The 14,580-nt window shown below is 34.3% G+C and overlaps 1 non-coding gene across 1 annotated transcript; it reads left to right on the top strand.

The window, feature by feature from the left end:
- The first annotated feature begins 4,693 nt into the window (after window positions 1-4,693).
- On the top strand, window positions 4,694-4,799 carry LOC122099092. The gene has a single exon (XR_006145851.1). It is a non-coding gene; the product is annotated as a U6 spliceosomal RNA (small nuclear RNA).
- The last annotated feature ends 9,781 nt before the right edge of the window (window positions 4,800-14,580 follow it).

Below are 14,580 nucleotides of genomic sequence, written 5' to 3' on the forward strand. Positions count from 1 at the left end.
AATACAAGATCATGTCATCTGCAAAAAGAGAGAGTTTTACTTCATCTTCCACTGTTTGGATTCCTTTTATGTTTTCATCTTTCCTTATTGCTGTAGCTAGGCATGCTAATAGTAAATTGAAGAGAAGTGGAGAGAGTGGACGTCCTTGTCTCGTTTCTGAGTTATGAGGAAATGTCTTTACTTTTTGACAATTTAGTATAATTCTGGCTGCAGGTTTGTCATATACAGCCTTTATTTTTTTGAGGAATATGCCCTGGATTCCTAGTTTATGCAGAAACTTCATCATAAAATGGTGTTAATTAATTGATTTGCGTATATTGAACCAGCTTTGCTTCCCTGAACTGAATCTTTTTTGATCATGGTATGTAATTTTTTGGATGAATTGTTGAATTGTTTGGCGAAAATTTTGTTGAGAAGTTTGGCATCAATGTTCATCAAAGTAATGGGTGTGTAATTCTCTTTCTTTGATGAGTTCCGCTTTGAAAACCTTGTAGAATTCTGCTGTAAATCAATGTGGTTCTGGGCTTTTCTAAGAACAGAGGTCTCTTACTGCTTTTTCTATTTCAATGCTTGATATGGGCCTGTTAAGATGGTTTAACTCATTTGCTCCTTTTCAGTTGTTGCTGGTGTTGAGTAGAATCTGCTCACCCACTGTGTCTGGTGCCTTTGTCCTGGACCCCCTCTGTTGTATGTATGGTGGAGTGACTATGGCCCCCACCAAAGCTGCCTCAGCCATGGCTACAGCAACTGCTCAGATCTGTCTCCTTCCCTGGATTTTCCCTCTCTAGCCAAACTCTGTACTGTGATGGCACACAGTGTGATACTCTAGCCTAGTACTGTTCGCTGGAACACTAAAACTGCTTTCTGTGAGAGAGATTGTTTAGCCTCCAGGTTCTCCTCCACCATCCTCCTCCACTTCTCATAAACATTTTCTTATTACAAGATTATTCTAGATTAGCTATATTATGATTGATAATGACCAAGATTGACAGAAAGGTGAAGGAAAATTGTCTACACTTCCATGAGGTTCTGACTTGTGTTTCAAATGTTATAAAAGCTCTCCATGAGAAATCTAGCAGCTGCATTTCTAAATAGTCTTTGCTTGCTTACAATTTCTGATAATGTTTCAATTGAAGTACTTCTCCTTAGAGTCCCATACCATTCAATGATGCTGTATTATATATTTTTTACATCTTGAAGATAGCTCTTGGTGATTAAATTTGTGCTTTTCAAATAAGCTCTCGCAATTCCATCCACAAAATGCAGACAAAAATTATCTGAAATAAATTTGTATCTGTTGATAGTGAATATATTTTATTTTCCACTACAAACATAGAATGTAGTAAAAATTTTCACAGAAATCACACTGCACTAGGTTGTGGGCAGATTCTAATGAAAATAATATACTGTGTTTATGTAGAGAATTTGAGCATCCAAAATTTTAGTATGCCTGTGGTCCTAAAACTAATACTTTACTTATATTGAGTGACAAATACAACTTGCTATATGTACAGTTTTCCTAGTATGTTTTTAATATATATTTTATTGTAAAGATACTGTACAGAGGGGTTACAGTTGCATAAGTAAGGTAATGAGTACATTTCTTATTGAGCATTGCTACCACCTCCTTTGTATTTCCCCTACTATTCCTTACCTTCACACATCCACAACACCTCCGTCCACCTCCCTCTAATAGTATCTTGCAAATCTCATTGTTACAATGGGACAACCTGTATCCTTTCCTTGTGTCTTAAATGAAGAAATGCTGGGTTGTATCATGCTGATTCTACTTGTGTAGACACACTTAAAAACACTTTCCAAGTCCAAAATCACATAAATGAAATGCACATCATCTTTTGTTAGTTGATATAATTGTGTTCTACACATTTATTGACAGGTTACAAATTATTCTTAAATTTTAATACATAAAAAAACTTTCTTTGTTTCTTATTTTAGTGGCCAGGACATCAGCACGACCTCAGTCAGCATTTCTCACTTTAAACTTTTCATATGGGTTAGTTAAATTTTGACCTGTGCTCCCGTCTTCTGGGGAGTCACTCATCTGCTTAAGAATTGATGCTGGCTGTTGGAAAAGAGCCCAAGGAAGGATGCCATTTAAAGCCTTATAACTTTATTCTTAATAATCCTACTACTTTGGCTGTTGAGAGTGACTACAAGAGCAAGCATTCCATGGGGAGCAGGGAGACACCATATGACCTATACTTATTTAGATTTCTGAGTGACTTGCTATCACTTGTACTGCATTTTTTTCAAGTCGAATCTCTCTAAACCTACCAGTTGTAAGAGATAAGAGGAGTGGTAAAAGAACTCTTAGAGACAAATATATCTTCAACACATTTGTTACCAAGCATTCTGTCAAAGGCATATTCAACAACTAGTGAAACTTTTGTTGGCTATATCTATGTGTCTTTCTCCATTTGTGCATGTGTACATGTGTGTACATATGTATGTATTTGTGTGTACAGTAACATTCATGTGTACATATATGGGCCTATATACGCATATATGCATATGTAAATAAATATCAGGTGTTCAGTGATTTAATCTACAGTTCCCAGCACATTGTGCTTATCACAAAGTGTACATCATAAACTGCTCTTAAGGATCTGTGCTATATGAGGGATATCCTTTGTACTTACTTCCCCCATTACCTTGTTTTTCATCCCTGTGAACAACTTCAGCCTACTTTCCATAGGATAGCTTTTTTTTTGTTACTTACTGATAATAAAAGTAAAAGGTTGCTTGTAAAGAAAAAGAACTTCTAGGTCCCAAGCTAAAAGTATCTTATCAGTCTCAATGATTCATATGAGATAAAATTTATAATAGTACTTAAAGTGGAAAGGAATTCCTAGATCTGTTGTTTTGGCATTTAGAATGGCAAAGAATAATTTCACGTCACTGTTATAACTCTTAAAGAATGCAAGGGTAAGTGATGGTCCCTATCATGTCCCCACAAAACCAGTGGATAATGACGGATAATAGTAGACCAGCAGAAAATCTAAGTAGCAGACATAGAGCATGAAAGAGAAAGAGCAGAAATGAGAGAGTGCAAGAAAGGGAAAAATATCATAATATTTAAAGTGCGTAACAGATAAACGAGTTTTATGAGAATATTCATATTGCTATATTGAGACTCTACGTGTACATTTGAAGGTAGTTGATGTATGATAACTCATCAACATAAAATATTAAGTGATTTTGATAAAAAATAAAAATGACTCAGAAGAAATTATAAATGCAAAAACAATCTTCACAGAAGCAAACTCTCAGAAATATTTCTTGACTTTGAAAAGGATAAATTGGCTGCAGTTAGTATAAATTTAGAAGTATGACAATTCACAAAAATATAAAAATATGTTTACATATTTCATTATATAACCCAAAGGAGAAAGCAAATATTGTTCACATGATTTTTTAAATCACAGTTTCTCAGGTGCTGGGAAGGTGGCTCAGTGAGAGTGCTTGACTTGCATGAATGAGGTCCTGAATTACATTCCTTAGCACGACATAAGCAGAAAAAAAGAAAGTGGTGCTGTGGCTCCAGTGGTAACACTAGCCGTGAGCTGAAGAACTGAGGGACAGTACCCAAGACCCAGAGTTCAAGCCCCACAACCAACAAAACCAAAGCAAAAAAAACAAAAACAAAACAAAACACAGTTTCTCAATTTTGTGGCCTCAATTCTGTAATACCACTACTTCAGACTAGGGTTAAGATTTTAGGTGTGGACATTTATCAACACTACTGATTCAGACTCTATTTGATAAAAATTTTAATCAATATTTTGTTTTTAGTTTTGCTCTTTGTAAATTCACATGCACCTATGAAAAATGGTGTGGCCATCCCAATAATATTCTCAAAGTACCTCTTAATGATGACTCACAAAATGTTTTATTATATTACAAGGAAAAAATGCTATGAAGAAAAAAATAATTAAATATTAATGATTACTAAAATAAAAAACAAAACAATTACCATGGTTTTCAGTATTTGAAGTGTACACAGTAGATTTTACTATTTTCTCATATTCCTGTACATGTAAAACTGGGTAAAGCTATGAGTAGCCTTTAAATTTACCCACTAAGATTACTATTTATAGTTCATCTCATCATTTATATGTGGCTTTTATAATTATTTGTTCATCATTAACATATAACGTAAGGGAGCCCTAAAGATTTAACAGAAACTGTGTACTTTAAATCTTAACTCTTCACTCTGCTTCTTTAAACATTCTTTGCAACTTCTCATTAGTAAAGTTTCTATAAACTCTGAAATGTACATACTTACTAGTACATGCTACTACAAATATTATATACTTTATCAAAAAATTTTATGACCTGCCAAACAGTCTTAATTTTATCATATATAAGCAAATCCCAAAAATAAACATATTTAAATCATTAAAACTTTTAACAAACCTTAACATTTGCTGCAATGATCACTATGACAGGTGCCTTGTGTAGAATAATTGAATTCCTCTTCCTACACATCTCATGAACAACAAATACCTGGAATTATTTTGTTTTTGCCATGTCAATCTTGACTTTACTCTTAAATGTGTGCTTATGTAAGAAATAAATGGTTCTAAAATTTCACAATTCTTTTGAACTTACTTTTTGTTGAATTGTCTAGTTTAAGAAAATCAATTACACTTTATATATACAATAATGTTCTGTGCTCAATTTGGCTGCACATACACTAAAATTGGAACATACAGAGAAGATTAACATAGTCCCTGCAAAAGGATGACACGCAAATTAGTGAATCGTTCCATACTTTTACAACAACAGATGCTGGAAGGGATGTGGCCAGAAGGGAAGCCTACTGCATTCTTGGTGGGAGTGTAAACTTGTTCATCCACTTTGGAAAGCAGTTTGCAGGTTCCTCAAAAGACTCCACAAAGAGCTCCCCTATTACACAGCAATCCCACTTTTGGGCATTCCCCTAAATGATCAGAAACAAGTCCATACTAAAACTACCACCACAACAATGTTTATTGTAGCATTATTTGCCATAGCTAAGATATGAAACCAACTCTGATTCCCCTCAGTAGAAGAATGATCAAGAAAACATTCTGTGTGTATGTGTGTGTGTGTGTGTGTGTGTGTGTGTGTGAGAGAGAGAGAGAGAGAGAGAGAGAGAGAATGTACACTTACACAACCACTTTGGAAATCAGTCTGGTGAGTCCTCAGAAAGCTAAATATTGACCTTCCTTATGGCCCATTCATACCACTTCTAGGCATCTATTCTGAACAACAGGTACTAATATTCAAGGACACATGCACCTCCATGCTTATTGCAGCACTGTTCACAATAGCCAGGATATGAAAAAAAAACCATATGTACCACCAGAGATGAGTAGATCCAAAAACTGTGGTAACTATACACAATGGAATATTTTCCAGCCATTAGAAAGGACAAAATAATGGCATTATTAAGGAAATCAATCAAGCTACAGGAAATCTTGTTGAGCGAGGTAAGCCAAAAGCAAAGAGACGAACGGCACATGGTCTCCATGATAAGTGGATGTTAAATCCAAAATGTAAGGTGATATGAAAAAATTAACAACACTTAAGAAACCAAGAACTTCCACTCATCTGGTCGAATCACTACTAAATAACCACATTTTGCTGATCATATGTGCACACTGAAGGGAAACCAGAGGACGACACAAGACTAGAGAGAATCAGGGAAAAACATACAATAGTGGGATCCATCAGCTGCACTGGACATTGACCAAAATAAACTAAGCAACTCCATGTCACTGAAGGGAGGGAGGGACCAAATGGGAAAGAGGGAATAGCTGACGCTATACAAAACAAAAAATATACATATTTCAAAACAAAAGAAGTATATATATATATATATATATATATATATATATATGTGTGTGTGTGTGTGTGTGTGAAATAACTCTATTGCAAAGCTCATAGAACTCATAAATGTTGTAGACTATGATAGACAATTTGCTCCATCAAAGTTAGAATGTGTTTGTGACTTTAACTAAGCATCACTATCCCACAATATTGTGAAATTTGGGAACTTATGTAACCATGTAATCACAATAAAAACATTTGAAAAAATGATGTAGGTGGAAAACTAAGTTGCTCTAAAAAACAAAAAAGGAAAATGTTCTGTGTGTATATGTGTGTACAAACACACACTCACACATATACTATATATATATATATATATACACATATATATGTCTAAATATTAATTCTATGCCTCCACCAGAAAGAATGACATCGCCAAATTTGTTAGGAAATGGAAAGTCTTGGAAAAAATTATATTAACTGATGTAAGCCAAGTCCAAAGAAACATTGGTCCCATGGTATCCCTTATTTGCAATAACTAGTATATGTCTGGGATAAGCAGAAATGTTGAAAAGCTTTGTGTATATGACTAAGTAAGTTGATGTTAAGCTAAGTGACCCCCAAGATAGAGACACAATTTTTTTTCTTTCTTGCTGTTGTTTCTCACATATTTATAATGTACAACGTGATTTTTTTTTGTTTTTTATACGTTCCTCCCCAACAGTATAACCCTCGTTTTCACTTTATTTGATGTTGGTGCACCTGCATCTTGTATATACACTTCTCTAATTTGGGGAGGGAAAGGGAAAAAAACAACATGCTTAAATAGGAATACAGTTTGACCCATTGTATAACAATAGATGCACAAGACATTATTTTGAAAACGAACTTTACAATTTAGGCTGGGGACATTGGGTGGGGCTTGGGGTTGTGAGGAGTGTACTTGTGGAGGTGGAAGGGAAGGAATGGTGGGGGAAAAACAAAGGAGGATGTAACAAAGCTTGACAGGAAATGTACTTATTACTTTGAACATGTTACTGTAACCCCTTTTGTACATTATTTTTACAAAAAAATGTATAAAAATGTTTTGAGATGGAAGAGTTTATTTTGCCTATTTTACCCATATATTATCATTAACAAAGAAATTAATGCAAAACACTGATATGAAGATATTTTTTAAAAAAGTGAGTATGTGTGAATTCCTGCGTGTTAGCATGCTCAGAGTTTGAAATCAGGGCCTCAAGATCTCGCTACGTCTTGCTCTCTAGATTGGTGAGCTACTATATAAGCTACATCTCCATTCCTGGCACTTTGCTAGTTCATTAAAATTTTTGAAAATAATCTCATGAATTTATTTTGCCCTGATTGGCTTCCAAATGTTATCCACAGATGTTAGCCTCTTGAGTAGGTATCTCGAGTAGTTAGGATTACAGGTGTGACAAACCAGCACAAGGCTTTCAGAATAATTTTAAAAGTAGAAGAAAATTTACTTCACAGAGGCCTGTTTTATCATCTCCTAGTTTTAAAGCATTTTGGAGTGATTATATGTGAATTTTTTCATTCTTGAATTCTTAAAATACAGTAAGTGATGATATTTAAAAGACTTAGTACTTTGTAAAACCTATACTGGAACTATGGGACAGAAGAATTTGCCTCTCTTTGGACCATAATTTATAAGCTTAGCTCTGTGCATAATAACCCAATGTCACAAACACAGTCTGTGTTGAAGACAAAATGTAACAGAAAACAATCACCATGGAAAATAATTGCTATGCAATTATTTCTTGGACAATATGAATATTGAATTGAGAGTACCAGAGAATGGAGAGAATTTATTTACCTTTGTGTATTGCTGAAAGACTTTTGGAAATTTGACTCATTTCCTTCCTCACTGTGTGTCATGGGCCATGCTCTTAGTGCCTTTAATTACAATTTTTCCAAACACTAAAATGGTAATAACATTAGCATTATAGCAAATATTATCTTAAGAATTAAGGGTCCTTAGGATGATGAACTCTTTTCTCATTCTTGTAGAGGCATTATCAGATGAGAGGAACTGTATTTTCGTTTGCTTACTTTCATTTATTCTTCAGTTTGAAATCTGAACTACTTAAAACCGAAAGAAACCAAAATTAGACAGGCAGGCTTTGGAAAGAGCAATCAATGTAAAATAAAAGATATACATATAGCTATGTAAAAGGCCTAACTAAATTGTTATATAGTTTCAAGCATAAACAGAAAATGATTTAAGCAATATCAAGTTATTGAAAATGTTAGGAGTTGCTTAATTTTTTCCTTTTTACTACCTTGAATTAATTATTTTTGTATAGAGAGATTAAAAATGAGATTAACAAGATACTTGATTAAAAATGGACAAAAGTTTGAATAGACATGTTTTCCATAAACCCCTCTATATCACCAGTGGGTTTACACAGTTGTGTTTAATATAACTTCTGTGCTGGCTTAATGCATTGTGAGCAGAAGTCATTAGAGAAATGTAATTCAAAATTACTATGATACTACTTTATAATTATTATAACTCTTATCAAAAAAAATCAAAAGAACCAGGTGTGGTGGTAAAGGTTTGTAATTCCAAGCATTTAGGAGGTTGGATTTCAGTCTTAAGCCAGTCTGGGGTACTGAAGATAGTAAAAATTTGCCCTTTATTACCTTTTAAATAAAAGGTAATAATGTTGGTGAGAGTGTGAGGAAAAGGAAATTTTCTACACTCTTGGTCAAAATACAGGTTAGTATTCTCCTTGTAGAAAGTAGTATGAAGTTTTTTAAAGAAATCATAGTTGAAATACCATCTGACCCACCAATCATGTGATTATTTCTCTCCGGGTAACTCGTAATATATCTGTAGTTCATTGTTATTCACATTATTCACAACAACAGCCAAGATATAAATCGAAGTTCAGTGTTCAACTACACTAATAAAGCAACTCTGGTACATGCACAAATATCTTTTTCTGTTTCATCCTTAAAAAACAAGAGACTTCTCCCATTAGCCACAACTTACAATGACATGAAAGATGGATTCGAAATGAAGAAAAATGTTATGTTCTGATCTTTGTAAACACACACACACACACACACACACACACACACACACACACACACACACAATCCTCAAACATTAAGACAGAATTTTTTTTTAAAAAGTAAAGCAAAGTGGAACTTCTGGGGCATTTAGTTCAAAATGCATAAGATACTAGATATACATTATGACCAGGTATAGAGTTGTAGTGTACAACATGAGGATACAGGGGACAACATTGGCCTTACATAGGAATGAAGCTAAGTAAGTAGGAGTTGTTCTTCCTAGTAGTGGTTACTCTTTTAGTTGTTCTTCCTTCAATAATGGATGAGATGAATGTAATTCTTTAAGTATACCTGCCTATTTTCAGAAATAATAACAAAAAATATAGCAATAATGTTGCACACTCAACATAGAACAAAATGTCAAATTAAAATACATGAGATTATCCTTGATGTAAACTAATTAATACAAATAAGGGAAATCATGGGACCTATGTTTCTTTAAGTCTGGCTTACTTCACTTAATATGATTTTTTCAAAGATCTTCCATTTCCTTACAAATGAGGTGGTCACATTCTTTGTGATGCAAGCATATTTTTCCACGTGTGTTTATCTGTAAGTGTGTACGTGTGTATGTGTGTGTGTGTCATTTTTGGTAAGTATTACTGTGATACATAGTAGTATCTTTACTGTGGCCTTGTTTGTGATCACCTGGTTATATGCCCAGAAGTGGGATTACTGGATAATAGAGGAGCATTATTGTGTACATCAAGGATAATCTTATTAGATGAGCAGAATAGCTCAATAGCTATATACATATGATCATATAAGGTGATTCCAAGTTAAATGAACTCCAAGACATGTTCTTTGTTATTGTTGTTCTTAATGTACTATGTGATTTCTTTTTATCCTTTTGTGTTTTCCCCACCTATGATTAATCCCCTGTAGTCACTGTATTGGATTTTGATACCCTGGGTATTTTCAATATGTTGATCTGAACTAGGGAAGGGAAAGGAAAAAACAAACTAAATGGTGAGACAAAGGACAAAGGGGGAACCTATGCAACAGTAGTACTCAAAAGAAAATATTTTGTAAGTAAACTTGGGGGAGGGCATTGGGAGTGAAGAGGGAGAAAAATAGGGGTAATTTAGAAAAGAAATAAATTAATTACCTTACTTATGTAACTATATCCTATCTGTATATTACCTTGACAATAAAATTTAAATAAAAATAAAATAAAATATATGAGAGCAGCAATACAGGAGATGGGAGTGGGGGAAATACTGTAGTATCATAGAGCAGAACAGCTGTGGAAAGCAGTAATTTTACATTAACATAGCAAGTAATAAACTAGCATACAGATTTTCAGCTTCATGTCAATCATTAAAAAGGGAAAAAAAATGCACAATCAGCATACCAATAGAGATAAAATAGAAAACTAAACAATTAAGATGAAGCGATGACTTGGACCAAGAATAACAAATGACACAATTAGGAAACAAATAACAAGCTGCTGGGCTGGGAGGGTGGCTCAGTGGTAGAGTGCTTACCTTGCATGCCTGAGGCCCTGGGTTCGATTCCTCAGCACCACATAAGCAAAAAGAAAAAAGCCAGAAGTAGTACTGTGTCTCAAGTGGTAGAACACTAGCCTTGAGCTGAAATGATGAGGCACAGCACCCAGGCCCAGAGTTCAGTCCCCACGATCGGACCCAAAAATAAAAAATAAAAAAAAAACAAGATGCTAAGTTTAAAAATGATCACCCTTAATTCTATTGACTTGCTTACATCACAATTTGTTAGAAGTATAATTCAAATCACAGTTTAATAGTATGTCATTTTAATAATAGTTTACTTATTATTGATTTCTTAATATTGAATGTTTAATATATAATTTTCATTTCAGCAGCTATAGAAAAGAAGAAAGTGAAAATAATTTTAATAATATATTTAATGAATTGTAAAATTGAGAAGCATTAGAATTTAAACAAATAACATATCATTATTGCTTCATTTCTGTGAGTTAATGTAATAATTCAAAGTGTATTCTACACTTAGCACTCATCTTAACATCAAATAATAAATTATTGCACATGACTCTTGGTATTAGTTGGAAGGGTTCATCACTGTGGTAAAATTCACACCACATAGTACACGAGGGTATGACCCCTCTCATATAGCTTAAATTGAGGAAATTTGATTTCTACATGCATGTTAAATTCTTGTCTAGGTGACATCTATAAAATTATTTACAATTATATAGATGAGGACTATTTCAGATAATACTTAAAAGTCAAATTCATTAATTAAATTTTTATTATTTCATACCAAATAAATATTTACAGAGAGACTGAATTTTTGAGTAGACGATGGTGTATGTGTGCCAGAATATACGTGTTAAGGCTTATTTTATATTCATGACATTGTTTCTAGAGTTGGATTTATTTGTCCATTACGGGTTAAGTGTATTATATTGGATCCATGAAAGTAAACTGAATGTTTATTCCATTAATCCTTTGTCTGATCCCTATATAAATTATCCGTCTGTTTGAAGTAATGAAAATAACAACAGATAAAAGCAAGATAAATCAGTCTGTAGTAGACAAGTATTTACACCGTTATTTTGAAAGTTGGTCTTGTTTTACACTACAGAATATTCTTGGGAATATGTGCTCCAGGCTGGCCACAACTGAAAAATATTATGGTTTGATCTATCATAAGAGAAGGAAGGAAGGGGAAGCTTCCTTCCAAAAGTCTGATCCCAGGAATGTGATCTACTTTATGGTGCCTACTTGGAAATGAACATTTTTCACAGTCAACCTTGAAAAGCCATTTTGATAGACGACTTCTGTAAGTGGTTACAAAGCATTGTTGATGGCTTTGCAAGGATGCCTGATTGCCTCATTTTGAGACAATTAACAGGAATTTAGTCAGTTGTTCTTTGTATCTTTAGGAGAAAAACCCATTGACTCTAGGCCAGGGGATCACAGGGGCCCAGAGAAAATACTATCTTGAATAGTAATCCTTGACATCTAAAACAACACACACACACACACACACACACACACACACACACACACACACACACACACACAAACACACACACACACTCCATTAAGCACAGCCAGGCAGGGTTGCTATCACAGCCTAGATGAAATCAGGCAAAAAACAGAAGCTGAGAGTCATTTAGCTGATAACTAATATATTTTTTATGAGGTAGACTCAAATGAGACTCCAAAGAGAGGATCAGAAAGACTGATCAGAGAGACTAAAATTGGTCACACAAAGATTGGAAAGTAGAATTCCTTGTAGAACAAATAAATCATAGAAAGCTTGTGTATGTAAGAACAAGACAGAAGACCAAATTCCAGAAATGCACATTTTCTTAGAAGTCAGCTTAATCAATTATCAGTGCAAATCTTTGAATTCTTAAATATTTGACCACATGTGGGAGAGGTTGAAAAGAAAGAAAATTTCATCACTCTATTAGGAAGTCCAATATCACATTAGGAAGTAATCAAGCACAGATTTGTAATAAAAAGAGAAAACAATTATTCCAAATGAGGGTTTCATTTCTTTTGAAGTAAAAGTTCTTAAATTAGGTGCTAGGAATTATCATGCAATTGATCCAGTCCCCCAGGTGAGTTGATAATTTACTGCAGTATTCCCACATGAAGGAAAAGAGAAAATTTACAAATGTCTGATGAAATGAGGTGAAGATGAAGTGTTCTAATAGTAATATCTGAGGTTTAGACACTGGTGAAGAGGTGGATTTTCTTTTCTAAAAAGCCCCCATTTTTACCTGGTGCAGTTGCTCACAGCTGTAATCCTAGCTACTTAGGAAACTGAGATCTGAGGACTACGGTTCAAAGCCAGCGTGGGCAAGAAAGACCCTGAGACTCTTATTTCCATTTAACCACCAGAAAACCAGAAGTGGCACTGTCGCTCAAGTGGTAGAGCACTCAGCTTGAGTTGAAGAGTTCAGGGACAGTGCCCAAGCCCAGACTTCAAGCCCCTCAAACAACAACAACCAAAAATCTCCCCTTTATGGACTACCTTCATCTCTTCCTAAGATTCAACAAAGGAGCCATTTATCACCCATTACATTTAAGTCCTAATCTAGCTACTGCAAATAGATTGATTTGGTATCTTATATAAAATGGTTCATATTTGCGGAAACAAATACCAGGAGTGGTAACTTTTTTCCAGTCCTTGAACTCTGGGCCTGAGCCCTGAACATGGTTATGCTGGTAGCTTTCATGTGAGCTTGTTTGTTATTTATTGGATTACTGCCCATGAGGGGAATTACTGGGTCTTAAGGGAGATCTATATTTATTCTTTTCACGAAACTCCGTACTGCATTCCACAGTGGTTGAACATGTTTAATTTCCCACCAACAGTGTAATGGAGTTCCCAATTGGCTACATCCATGCCAGCATTTGCTATTCTTAGTTTTCTTAGTAATGGCCATTCTAACGGACAAGGTAGAATCTGTCTTGTTTACTTATAGATTTTTATGCATCTTCTAGCTACAATAAACGAATGAATCCATGAAAACTATATTGCTCTGATTCTGCATTCCTTTCTCTTTTCTCTTAATATAATTTTCCCAAACCTTTCATTTTTCTTACCACTGGTGAAAAGTAATCTTTCTGATGGGTGAATATAATTCCATTGTGTGAATGTGTGTGTGTGTGTGTGTGTGTGTGTGTGTGTGTGTGTGCAAGATGACTATAGGCCAATGAATTCATTTCTAAGCATGCTGTTACATCTGTAATTTTGTAATTCCATATTATAGTTGCATTGCTTTCTCTTCTACAGTGAAGAATATTGTTAGGATTTTGATGAGTATTGCATTGCCAATTGTTTAGGGGAAGTATTGCAGTTTTCAAAATGTTAATTCCTCCAACCAGAAATACTGATAAGCATTAATGCTTATCAAAGAGTTTGGTTCATAGTTCTCTTTCTGTGGTGAGTCCCTATGTGATTTGAGGAGGAGTCTAATTCTAGCTTCTTAGAATGTGTTTGATAATGTGTCTCTCATAGATACTAGATGGACGCATCTTGGTTTTTGATACTACTATCTAATCTATGTCTTCTATTTGGAAATTTAAGTCCATTGATATTGAGAGTTCAGACAGAAATATCTGATAAGTTCTGTTATGTTATACACCTGTTGTTAGGAGCTGTGCCTCATCTACTCTTAACATATTTACCTTGTTCTCTGGTACGGAGCATTTTATATAACCAGTTCCTCTTCTTCTTGATCTCCTCTATGTAGGATATATTTGATTATATTTTATCCTGATAATTTGATGGAAATACGTTGTTTCAAGTTTTCTTTGTCATGAAATATGTTTATATATCCTTTAAATGTAAAGGAGAGTTTGGCTTGGGACTGTATTCATGATGCTAGTTGTTTATCTTTAATGTTTGTCATATATAATGCCAGGCTTTCCTTTTTACCATATCAGCTAAAAAATCTGTATTTATTCTGACTGTATATCCTTTACAAATAATCATTCTTTTCTCTATGGCATCTTTAAGAATCCTTTCCTTGATTTTTAATAATCCTCTAATGGATTATGATGTCATGGTGGATTGTTCAGTTCTAGAATTCTGTTTGGTTTCTACAGGCTTCTCTTCTCTGAATGAGCCTATCTCATGTTTGGCATGTTCTCTGCTAGAATTCTGCAATATGCTTCA

The sequence above is a fragment of the Dipodomys spectabilis genome, unplaced genomic scaffold (genome assembly GCF_019054845.1).
Source record: "Dipodomys spectabilis isolate Male_0828 unplaced genomic scaffold, ASM1905484v1 ptg000503l, whole genome shotgun sequence".
NCBI lineage: Eukaryota > Metazoa > Chordata > Mammalia > Rodentia > Heteromyidae > Dipodomys > Dipodomys spectabilis.